The following is a 13,412-nucleotide window of genomic DNA, read 5'->3' as shown; positions in this document are numbered from 1 at the left end:
ATAAAAATGTGTAATTCTAATGCTTCCTTTATGCAAATACACTGAAGAACTTTTGAATACAGGTACTTTCAATAATAGATTTATTTTTTTAAAGAACAAAACATAGACTGTATCATGTATAGCTTGTTGCTTTGTGCAATAGAACATATTTGACATAAAAAATGACTTCTCCTAACCAGTATTTTAAAATACTCTTTCTGCCTTACAGTGTTAACTTTAAACATGCAACATTATAATGTTGTTAAATTTCTGTTAAAAATAAAAGAATTTTGCCTAAACAATTAGGATAACTTAATTCATATTCCTAAAATATTATTATTTTAAACAAACCATAGACCTAGCATTTTAAACTTGCTCACAGGCTTACATGGTTAAGATGATTTAAACCTAGGTAAAAAAAATGATACAACTGGCACTTTGTTTTTTAATACTTAAGTATATACAGTATTTTACATAAATGTAAATTTTAGTCAGTTGTACACACTATGCACTTAACTGATTTTTTTTTTATTTTACATGAAAGCTACAGTAGGAAAATGGCATGGGTAATATGAAACTATCAAAATCTACCACCTCATCTAGCTGCACTAACCACACATTGTTTATTTCAGATGATTCTGAATGTCATATCTTTGTGTATATTGAACAGACTTGAAACCCTAAGTAGAAAAATGTGACAAATTTGAGACACATTTAATCTGTCACTGTTGCCATAATTACTTAAAGTCACAGATTTTATTTAGAAATGCTGTTTTGCATTTCTGTCAGCAAACACCACATCTGATAGGAAGCATGATCTGCCAACAATGTCGGGTAACATTTTACTTAGCCACTGCACTTACACATTGCTTTTGGGCAGGAAGGAGTTTGGTATGGTGCAGGTTTCAAATCAAAAGGCAAAACTGTAAACAAAAAGAACACACAAAAGCATGACTTAATATGCCATCACTAAATCGAGAGGTTTACTGAATTCCACAGGATCCTGATACTGGAGCTAAAGAACCTCTTCCTTAGTTCTTCTGTGTTGTTGCAGCTCTAGCTTGGTCATTTTGTTGCTTTACACAGCGCATATTTCTGCAGTGCAAAGGTTCAACTAGAAAATGAAGCAGTTGGTGGCATAGCACTAGTGAGTTCTGATTTTCAGTCAGAGGACCACACCCCAAGGGATGTACTTACAAAACACAGAGAGAAACGACACAGATGAAGCACCAGAAAAGCAAGTGAAGACTCCTCTTACTAACCCTCAATTGAGTAGCACTGTGGGCCGAGTTATTCACATGTCATTTCTATGGATCATTGAACATGGCCGAGTCCCATTTTCATGTAAATCGTCATCACTTCTAGAGATTCACTCATCTGTTTGTATTCCCTCAGAGCTTATAAGTGGCACATCGAGGCTGGTTGTTCCTTTTTTGTGAGTGTCTATTGGTCTACATGTCTCCCATTCTGTCTCATCTCTGTGTCCACAGTTTACCTTACTTTCATTGTGTAGTCCCAATTCTTTTTTAAAGCTCCCAGATGCACAGACACCATTCCTTACTAATGGTTAGTTTTCTTTTCAGTCTAAGATTATGTGCACAGTGAGCTTACCGCAGGAATATATTTTTCATATTAACAGTACAGTAAGTTTACGGATTTTCAGCTTATAATATGCTATTTTATCTTTGGTAGATTTGGAGAATATCATGGGTTATACACTCACCTAAAGGATTATTAGGAACACCTGTTCAATTTCTCATTAATGCAATTATTTAATCAACCAATCACATGGCAGTTGCTTCAATGCATTTAGGGGTGTGGTCCTGGTCAAGGCAATCTCCCGAACTCCAAACTGAATGTCGGAATGGGAAAGAAAGGTGATTTAAGCAATTTTGAGCGTGGCATGGTTGTTGGTGCCAGACGGGCCGGTCTGAGTATTTCACAATCTGCTCAGTTACTGGGATTTTCACGCACAACCATTTCTAGGGTTTACAAAGAATGGTGTGAAAAGGGAAAAACATCCAGTATGCGGCAGTCCTGTGGGCGAAAATGCCTTGTTGATGCTAGAGGTCAGAGGAGAATGGGCCGACTGATTCAAGCTGATAGAAGAGCAACTTTGACTGAAATAACCACTCGTTACAACCGAGGTATGCAGTAAAGCATTTGTGAAGCCACAACACGCACAACCTTGAGGCGGATGGGCTACAACAGCAGAAGACCCCACCGGGTACCACTCATCTCCACTACGAATAGGTAAAAGAGGCTACAATTTGCACGAGCTCACCAAAATTGGACAGTTGAAGACTGGAAAAATGTCGCCTGGTCTGATGAGACTCGATTTCTGTTGAGACATTCAAATGGTAGAGTCAGAATTTGGCGTAAACAGAATGAGAACATGGATCCATCGTGCCTTGTTACCACTGTGCAGGCTGGTGGTGGTGGTGTAATGGTGTGGGGGATGTTTTTCTTGGCACACTTTAGGCCCCTGAGTGCCAATTGGGCATCATTTAAATGCCACAGGCTACCTGAGCATTGTTTCTGACCATGCCCATCCCTTCATGACCACCATGTACCCTTCCTCTGATGGCTACTTCCAGCAGGATAATGCACCATGTCACAAAGCTCGAATCATTTCAAATTGGTTTCTTGAACATGACAATGAGTTCACTGTACTAAAATGGCCCCCACAGTCACCAGATCTCAACCCAATAGAGCATCTTTGGGATGTGGTGGAACGGGAGGTTCGTGCCCTGGATGTGCATCCCACAAATCTCCATCAACTGCAAGATGCTATCCTATCAATATGGGCCAACATTTCTAAAGAATGCTTTCAGCACCTTGTTGAATCAATGCCACATAGAATTAAGGCAGTTCTGAAGGCGAAAGGGGGTCAAACACCGTATTAGTATGGTGTTCCTAATAATCCTTTAGGTGAGTGTATAAGTTGCTTTATGATGCTGGGTATATTGGGGGGAGGATGTTAAAGACAGACGTGTCAGGCAAGAGAAGAAGAGGAAGGCCTAATGGGAGGTTTATGGATGTTGTGAGAGAGGATATGCAGGTGATGGGTGTAACAGAACAAGATGGAGAGGACAGGAAGATCTGGAACAAGATGATCCACTGTGGCGATTCTCATGCTTGCTGTGTGTTTGCACCCATCTCACCAATATCGCATTCTGTCTTAATGCACTTGTTGATGAAATCCTCTACACTGGATATTTGGTCTTTGCAGCCACTTTGCTTTTTAAACATCAGTAACTTAGAAATGTGTCACAAAGTGGATGTATGATGCAGTGAATCATACACAAAAGCCAGGTAAAAAGTCTTGTCACTTCTTTCAAGATATTGTTTAACATAGAAGTGCAAGTAGGACATGCAATAGGTAGTAATTAAGGGATTTGATTAAAATATGCCAGTAGATATAATGAACAATGCTCGAGGCAAGTAGATTTTTATCTTTATGCAAAGTGTTGTAGGGAATCTGGATTAAACTAGCTGAAAAGATTAGCCCGATGAACTGAATGGTCTCCTCAGTACTTGATGTAGGACACTTTTTAGTAGATAAAAAGTGGCCAAATATGGGAAGAATATTTTGAAATCCTGGGAAGCACAAGTGATTTATACAAAATGTTACAGATTTACAAATTTTATACGTTCAGAATCAATGCTGTTTTGAGATTGGTGCCTGCATAGCATTTCTAGGATGCAGTCTCAGGGTGTTTTGGTTTCAGTTAAGCACAGTTTGGTTCACTTGTCAAAGGACAGGAATCTTCCACCTTTCCATCATGTAGTAAATGCAGTCAAGCAGACTTGCCTGTCAAGTGGTTTTGTTCTTGATAGTGCATATTTTTTTTCTACATAATTTTGCAGTCATTTTAAGTAACTGCCATGTTTCACAGATGCCACACATTTTGAAAAGTGTTACAGTCATGGCAGAAATTCCCAGAAAATATGTCCTTGAGGTCAGTTTTGTCCCACAATGTACTTATAGTTTGTTTATACTCTTATGGTAGTTTGTTGGCCCCTAAGAAACATCCTAAATGTCATCTATTGTAAAATTTAGGATTGTTGGTACTATAAGTTAGGTGATCAACCAATTTCAAATTTTAATGATTTAATGTCCAGCACATGTAAAATAGGTTGTCAAGATCAGGTCAGGGGCGGCACGGTGGTGCAGTGGTAGCCCTGCTGCCTCGCAGTTAGGAGACCCAGGTTCTCTTCCCGGGTCCTCCCTGCGTGGAGTTTGCATGTTCTCCCTGTGTCTGCGTGGGTTTCCTCCCACAGTCCAAAGACGTTTGGATGGATTAGGTGGATTGGTGATTCTAAATTGTCCCTAATTTGTGCTTGGGGTGTGGGTGTGTGTGTCCTGCAGTGGGTTGGCACCCTGCCCGGGATTGGTTCCTACCTTGCGCCCTGTGTTGGCTGGGATTGGCTCCAGCAGACCGCCCCGTGACCCTGTGTTCAGATTCAACGAGTTGGAAAATGGATGGATGGAAGATCGGGTCAAGAAAGACCACAAAGGCATAGCATTGGGTCAGGATCTGAAGACACTAAGTGTTCAGATGGTTATTTGTTATAAGTGGAGGCCAGTAGAAAGAGAGGAGATGTATAGCATGGGTGAAGCAGCTGCAATTTGGAGGAGCATCAGTGGTCTCGATGTGGTTGTTGAGATCTCACCTCGGAGAGATGCAATATTCCAGGCAAGAAAGAGCTAGAATCCTTACAAAGGGTAATATACTGTGTAATTAAAGGTGGAATATTGTGAATGTTATGAAGAAAACACATGACTGAACTGGGTGACAAATGAGATGTATTGAATAATGAGAGTATCTGGTGTCACAACAGGATTTTCTGACAGTGTCCGATAGTGAGAGGGAGACTTATTCAGGATGATGCTTAGTTAAAGATCTGTAAATGGGAGAACTGGGTAGAAAATACAAGATAACCCATTTGACGAGACTGTGTTTAAGATTATGCCCACTCATTGGTGAGGAGATTGCAGGGAGGCAGTGGGAGATTTGGGCTAATACCTATGAGGTTAAAAGAGAAATTTAAACAAAGAGGGTTTACAGATTTAACATACACAGAGAAAAGACTCCAGCACTGATTGTGACACAGCTATGGAATGTCTATGAGGAGAAGATACAGTAGAACATCAGAGCAATTTTGGTGAGTACAGGCCATTCAGCCCAGCAAAGCTTTCCAGTCCTAATCACAAATAATATCAAGTCAAGCTTTGAATGTCCCCAGAGTCATACTGTAGCGCACTACTTGGTAATTTATTTCCATGTGTCTGTGGTTCTCTGTTTGAAGAAAAACATTCTAACGTTTGTGCAAAATTTACCCTTCCTACTGTATCTATAAGTTTCTTGTTAAACTTATTTGAAATTAACAGGGCAGATCCACTGTACTAATTCAGCCCATAAGTTTGACAACTTCAATCATGTCACATCTTAATCTCCATTTACTTCTTTAACCTTTTGTCATAGCTCATGCTTGCTGCCTCTCAGTTAATAAAATGTGCCTTGAATTTGACCAGAGCTTTAAGTGCTGCTTATATCATGGAGACCAAAGCTGTACACATTACCCCCAATTTGGCCTCATGTGTTCTATTAAATTCAGATGTTGCCATTCAAGTTGTCCTACACACAGCAAGGATGCTATTAATGCAACATTTTTAAATACTTCTGTACACAGATTGTGGAGAATAGCGAATCCCTTAGGACTGCTAAAATATTCTCATAATATTAACTTTTATAGCCTCAAACTCCTCATTGCATAATTGAATGCAACATTTTTCTCTTCCTGTGTGTAAGGAATTACATTTACCTTAATGTGAATTTCCCCTTGGGGATTAATAAAGTATTGTATCTATCCATCTATCCATCCAATGTTATGAATTTTGGGATCTCCATCCATGCATTCATTAAGCACTGCTTGTCTGAATCTCTTCCAGGGGCAACAGTCTTATCAGTGATCCCCAAATGTCCTGTTCCTCAGCCATATTTGCCAGCTCATACAGTGGGATCTGAAGGTGTTCCCAGGCCATTCTAAATCTTCACTTCCCATCCTGCTGTGCTTTGTGCTGAAGAGAGGGCTGAGTAACTGATGGTGAAGAGACACCACAACTCTTGCATACATCTGTGGAAATACAGAAATGCACAGCTTTAAGTAAATGTAGCACATTTACAAAGTGGCCCAACAAGACACAGTCATTTAGTGTATTGCAGCTTACCCCTACAGAAATACACAAAACTCAAAACAATGCTTCAACTCTGGTAATAGATCCTCTTCTTTTTTTTCCCCTCCATCACCCATTTGTTTATGTTTCAGCTGATACACTCATGCAAAGTCATCCAATTGTAGCAACAGCAAACAATATTAGAAAGGTCCATGAAGACATTTTGTTATTCATGTCACATAATTCACATGTCGAGTCATCCAGTTGTATGCTCACAACATTCCAAACACATGTATTTTTATTAAGATCGTGTTTAATAAACCTCTTTCAGAAAATGCTCCTATGAACTAAGATGGAACCGCTCAGATACAAATGAACATTTGAACTGAAGACTCATTCTCCGCCTCATTCATTAGTCAAGAGTCCAGCCCTATAACAGCTTATTCATTGGATAACATTACGTTTCAAGTGATATCGAACGTGCAAAGAGACGAGTACAAGTTAAAACATTATCAGGAAGAAAATCTGCCTCGTACTTCTGCATATTTGAGATGCTTCAACAAGCAAGTCAAGTTCACTTGTGCCATTTCACGCAATCTTGAGGTATTCCAGTTGTGGATAAGAATATAAATGTAACAACAAAAGGCAGGTCTACAATTCAAATATTCGTTTGTGTGTGAGCATATTCAATTGTCATTCACAACAGCATTTTCCAGAAGTGCTTTATTTAACAATATTTTGTTAAAAACACTTGTCTTTGGGTGGCACGGTGGCGCAGTGGTAGTGCAGCTGCCTCGCAGTTAGGAGACCCGGGTTCGCTTCCTGGGTCCTCCTTGCGTGGAGTTTGCATGTTCTCCCCGTGTATGCGTGGGTTTCCTCCGAGTGCTCCGGTTTCCTCCCCCAGTCCAAAGACATGCAGGTTAGGTGGATTGGCGATTCTACATTGTCCCTAGTGTGCGCTTGGTGTGTGGATGTGTGTGTCCTGCGTTGGGTTGGCGCCCTGCCCGGGATTGGTTCCTGCCTTGCGTCCTGTGTTGGCTGGGATTGGCTCCAGCAGACCCCCCGTGACCCTGTGTTCGGATTCCACGGGTTGGAAAATGGATGGATGGAAGACCGGGTTAAGAAAGACCACAAAGGCATAGCATTTTTTAAATTTTTTTTCCCCCCATGGATATTTTAATATTGTTTGCTGTTGCCTAATGTTGGTAACCATAGATGTCTATTCTGTTGTAGATTTTATTATCTAGGTTTTACATATATACATGAGATTTAACATTTTTTCTAGTCCATCACTATGTACTACAAAGGTTGAGTAACGCAAAAAAAATATCATTTTTGGGTGCAGTATTCCATTATGCAACTTTCAGAAGGCTTCGTTCCTACATTTAACGTCTGCAAATATTATTCACAAATATTATTCTACCACTATAACACAGAAGGAACGTTGTGGAAATTACATGTAGTAATATTCTTCTCTAACTGCATTTGGCTTCTTTAATTTTATTTTTAACTGTTGCAGATATCAGTCTTATACAGTGGGATGCAAAAGTTTGGGCAACCTTGTTAATAGTCATTATTTTCCTGTATGAATCGTTGGTTGTTACGATAAAAAATGTCAGTTAAATATATCATATAGGAGACACACACAGTGATATTTGAGAAGTGAAATGAAGTTTATTGGATTTACAGAAAGTGTGCAATAATTGTTCAAACAAAATCAGGCAGGTGCATAAATTTGGGCACCGTTGTCATTTTATTGATTCCAAAACTTTTAGAACTAATTTTTGGAACTCAAATTGGCTTGGTAAGCTCAGTGACCTCTGACCTACATACACAGGTGAATCCTATAATGAGAAAGAGTATTTAAGGGGGTCAATTGTAAGTTTTCCTCCTCCTTTAATTTTCTCTGAAGAGTAGCAACATGGGGAACACAAAACAACTCTCAAATGACCTGAAGACAAAGATTGTTCACCATCATGGTTTAGGGGAAGGATACAGAAAGCTGTCCCAGAGATTTAAGCTGTCTGCTTCCACAGTTAGGAACATATTGAGGAAATGAGTGGCTAGTACTATGAATTAGACAGGTTTGTGTAAGAGACACATTGAAAAGAATAGAAAAATAGGCAACAGGACAAGATGAAATACTTGATAGAAATATTGGAGGAGTTTACGGGAAGTGGGAGTGGATGTGTTATCTGATCTAATGCAGAGAATGCCTGAGGAGTGAAGTAACAGTGTCATTGTACCCATTTATAAGGAGAGGGGCAACATTCAGGTTTTTGGAAACTATAGAGGGGTAAAGATGATATCACACATGATGAAAATTTTGGAAAGGATTATAGGGAGAAGGCCTAGAGAGGAGACCACCATAGGGAAGAAGCAGTTTGGTTTTATGCCAGGGAGAGGAACAGCTTATACAGTCTTTGAGACAGGATATAGAAAACATTGAGAAAATAAAAACAGAAAGGTTTGCATACAGTATTGTGTTTATTGATCTGAAGAAGGCTTATGACAGAGCGCCATATCAAAAGGTTTGGAGGTGCATGAGAGAGAAAGGAGTACTTGAAGTATGTGAGGATTGTCCAGGATATGTATTAAGGAGAGAAGAATCAAGTTAAAAGCAGTGTTGGGGTAAAATACCCCAATCTTATAACAGACAAGATCTGAGTTAGAGAGTGTCTGCACCTGGGGTCTTCTTGAAGTCCTTGCCTCTTTGATCTGCTTATGGATGAGATGAGTCATGGGATAAGATGCCAATCCTTTAGTGCCTGCTTTTTGCTGATGACATTGTGCTGTGTAGCACTATTAGAGGGGAAGTTGGAAGACAGAAACTTAGGAAGACTCATTATATGAGGTTTAATGATGATCAGGATTCAGAACTTAGCCTGCAGGGAGAATTCTTGAATAGAGTAGAAACATTTAAAGGTCAAGAACCAGTGGTAGCCCAGTATGAAAAATTACATGCAGAGATAACCCATAGAGGGCAATGTGGATGGAACAGTTGGAGTATTGTGTGATTGAAAAGTTAAGGTAATGGTAAGGTTTCTAAGACAGTGGTAAGACCAGCAATGATGTACGGAACTGAGACATGGCAAGCTGGATGTGGCATAAATGAGAATGTTGAGATGGATGTGTAGAGTTACAAAAAAAGGACACAATAAAAAATAACACAATTACAGGTACAACATATGATGAAGAGAGATGATGAAGATGTGGGCAAATGAGAGATGGGAATGAAAGTACAGGGAAAGAGAAAGTGACAGAGGCCAAAGAAGATCTGAAGGAAAAGGGCTTGACTGGTGAGGAGGTGCAGGACCGAGCTGTATGGAGAAGGCACATCAACCCCACATTGAAATGGAAAAAGAAGATGACTTTTTTGGATCTTCTTTAAAAGCCTGCTTCATTGTTTTTATGGTACTAACAGCAGGTTCTAATAATTCAGTAACTTCTATGTTTTGAATTTTATCTTGGATATTTATTGGGTGTTAGAGTTTGTCAATGGCACACTAATAACAAAACCTGTATGATTTGAGACTGTGTAGGACTGAGGAGTGGTCATGCAATGGCACATTTCAGTTAACTCCTTTAATCTTGCCTCATAGTTACATTACCTTCTGCCATTGAGTCAAGCCATGGAGTTGTCATGTAGGAGTGCAGTATTTAATTTTTGGCTATTATGAGGGAACAAAGTTTCCCACACACGAGCGTGAATTTTCCCTATTTATATAAATTTCTGTTTCTCATACTGCATTTAACACTTTTTGAAATTCATGTTGTGAAAACTATGCATGGAGTAGGCAATTACATTCATTTGTAAGAGCTTCATTTGTAACATTTGCTGCTTGCTTTGAGTGTTTTTGTGGTCCATGTAAAGTCATGTTATTAACATGTTCCCTAAACACAACTGTTGTCTGTGCAGTGTAGGATTACCCACTGACGTGACAACCAGATTCCCTTACAGTTCTCTTGTACTGATAAACTGGTGAAGCTACACCATTTATTCCTTATTGTGCAGACCCACACGTCAAGTGATCTGTTCAGCTAAATATCATGAATGCCTTTTGGACAATGAGGGATTAGTAAAATCTCCGCACAAAATCTTCATACTCAACACATCTTGCAGTATTTTCCAAACCAGCCTTATCCATTATAGGATTGCGGCTCTGCAAACAGGAATAGGGTAGCCAAGCAACATCTCGTAAATATTTCAGTTAGGGCTGTTAACATCTTTTTTTAATTTTTTAAAAAATTTTATGTTGACTTGTTTCAGGCATTTAAATTGTTTCATACCTTTGTCTTCACATAGCGACACAACTAAAACCTTTATTGTAGTAATCGTTCTCATGCAAGCAGTTCAGAAACTATGACTGAACAACATACAACCTCAGATTTACAGCATAAATCAAAACCGAATCCCAAAGATTGAGTATGGTTTTCAGGGCTTCTGAGGCCAAGGAAACTATTGGTTATATTCACCTTTTGTTTTGTTGAATTGCTAATATTGCTGACTACTATTCACGTTCTCCCAACGCTTTATAGACTCTTACCATTTTGCTAGGATGTGAAGCTCCGTTTCTGGGAGGTCACAGGTCATGAAGTGACGAGCATGATGTCTTAAAAGCCGCCACCACATATGACTGATCGACTAAGATTGGATTTGTGAAAGAAACAAAACTTTGTTTCATTTTATATTAGTTTACATTTACTGGTTATGACTATTGCTTATGATTTATGTCTCTTGTTTCTTGCCTCTGGTTACATGTGCCTCTTTGGCTTGTGACTTACTGCTCTATTTTCGGACAATTCTGGCTACACATTGTAGGCTTATTTAAGTATTATTTTTCCTTTTATTACCCCATTTGAATTTTGACTTCTCAATGATATCTTCTAATTTCATTCTCTCTTAGAACTCTCAAAACTGCCGTCTCTTTGCATGAGTAGTACAGCAAATGAGGAGCATCACATCAGCCACAAGCAGAATACTAAGTTTTAATTTTACTCATTCCCCAAAGAATCTTGAACATGATTTGTCTTCAATCCTCGTCATGTCATTGTTGAAGGATTTGGGCTTCACATGAATAAAATGATTGTGCACGGAGAGAGAGGTCTACTTGTTGTGAAGTCTAATCCAGTAATGTCTTCATCTGGATGCACCACTTCTGATTTAATGTCTTCTTCCTTGATAGTCTTTACACCCTCATTTTTCTTTATATCCTTGATTTCAGGCTTTGACTCTGTGCTTCCTTTAATAGCATCTGCCTCCCATTCACAATCTTCCTTCTTAATGCCAGGATTCCCCTGATGATGGCACAAATATCCCCATTCACAATCCTCATCCTTAATGCCCACACTTTTCTCATCATGGTATTGATAGAAAGTAAGCTCCTTTCTAGTAAATGGTTACCTTCCACATCATTGCTCAACTTTTTAGACCCTGGCTGTTCACATTTTCAGAGGCTTTTGGACAATTGAACCTCTCTCCTCTATAATTTACGTCTGCTGCTAGTAACGGAATTGTCCTTTTCTCCTGTTATCAAATCAGAGAACAAACTGTCAGAGCATGCAATGGCACATTTCGGTAAACTCCATTGATCTTTCCTCGGTTCATTACCCACTGCCATTGAGTTAAGCCATCATTTTCTTAATGAACTTTCTTTAGCACTTTTCTGTCCTACCTGCATTATAGAAATGCACACATTATTTCATATGTTTGGAAACAGTGTTCTAATAAGTTTAAACATTACCTCTCATCAGATGAAGACTTTATAAAGACATCAGTCTGTGTAGAAATTCATTTATTAGAAACCCATGCATCATTAGAAATATTTGTATGAAGATAATTTATTTCGTACTGTAAAACCAGGAGTGCAACTTCAAAATTAGCAATAGCAGCTTTATTAATATTGTGAATGTTTCCCAAGTTACTAAAGGAAGGAGTACATTAATCTTATAAGAGGAAAAGAACTACTTTGGTACTCTGCAGTTTGGTGCCATGCAACACGTTGAGTGTTACATTCCGGGATCATTCCCTGGCTTGTATTAATTTTTTTTTTTTTTTGTATTTAAGTATTTTTTTATAGTTATTGTTTATTTTTCACATACTGTGTCTCTAAATGTACTGCCAAACCTTGTGTTTTGGGGCTGGAACCCACTTTATATTGAGGTTGGAGGGAAGGTCCCAGCAGTGGTTCACTGAATTTGCTGGTGTTCTTGTGAATATTGTTTTTCTTTGGTTTGCTGGCTCTGAATTTCATGTCATTTCTGTCCTTGGATTTTGCTTGTAGGATTTGAATTTGTTTCTTCCAGATTGCTTTTTTTTGCATATCCTTTTCACCCTTCGGTCCCCCTTTTTTTCAGTAAATTCTAAATTTACAAAGATTTATGTTGGAACTTAACTCATTTAGCCACAGCTTTTTTTGGCTCCTTTAACTTTTTGTCCTAGGAAGACATCATTCCTTTAATGTAGATAATGACATCTTTCACATCTTCTCCAACTCTGGTGGCCTGTGCAGTTTTCTACACTGTGGTGTGATGGGCTGGTAATGTCATTTCAAGAGAGGCCCACCAAGTCAATAAGCCAATTAAAGGGCAGGCTCAGTTATAGGATGTACTTTGGACCCCCTGGAGTTCATAGAGAAGGCGAGAATTTAAACAAAACTGAGTGCTATTATGAACCATGCCGCACATCCTCTCTCTGACACATAAACACTCAGGACTTTCAACTAACAAATAATTCAACAAAAGTGTGTCAAGAAACGCTGCAGAGACTCCTTTATACCAGTGACAATATGCCTGCCAGTCAGAAGTTTTCTTTTTAGTCATGCTGGTGTTTGTTCAGACCACAGTGTGTGTGTGTGTGTTTATTTATTTATTTGAAGAGCTTCTGCAAAATGCCAAATTTTCCTCTCGTGACAAAAATCCTATCTATCTGTCCTCTCCTTAAAGGGACATTTTTGTATACTTTGGAACATTTAAGACATTGTTTGAACTCTTAAGATCTGAGGCTTCATTTCAGGCATGTGTAGGCTGAAGCCTGCCTGTGGAGTTTGGCAGCCTGTGATGAGGCTAATGAAGGTTCTAGGCTGTTTTGTTGGTGGTCTTGGAAGTCTCGCGCCCCTTTTTTGCCATGTTTGTGTCTCCAGTACACAACAGACCCTCTCCACTGCTATGCAAACATAATTTAGTTGCTTTGTTATCTTGTGACCAGGAGATACATTCTATGTCCTATGCTTCTTTTTGGACAAGGAAGAAA

The sequence above is a fragment of the Polypterus senegalus genome, chromosome 8 (assembly GCF_016835505.1).
Source record: "Polypterus senegalus isolate Bchr_013 chromosome 8, ASM1683550v1, whole genome shotgun sequence".
In the NCBI taxonomy this organism is placed as follows: Eukaryota; Metazoa; Chordata; class Cladistia; order Polypteriformes; family Polypteridae; genus Polypterus; species Polypterus senegalus.
Note: the sequence above shows the minus strand (reverse complement) of the source record.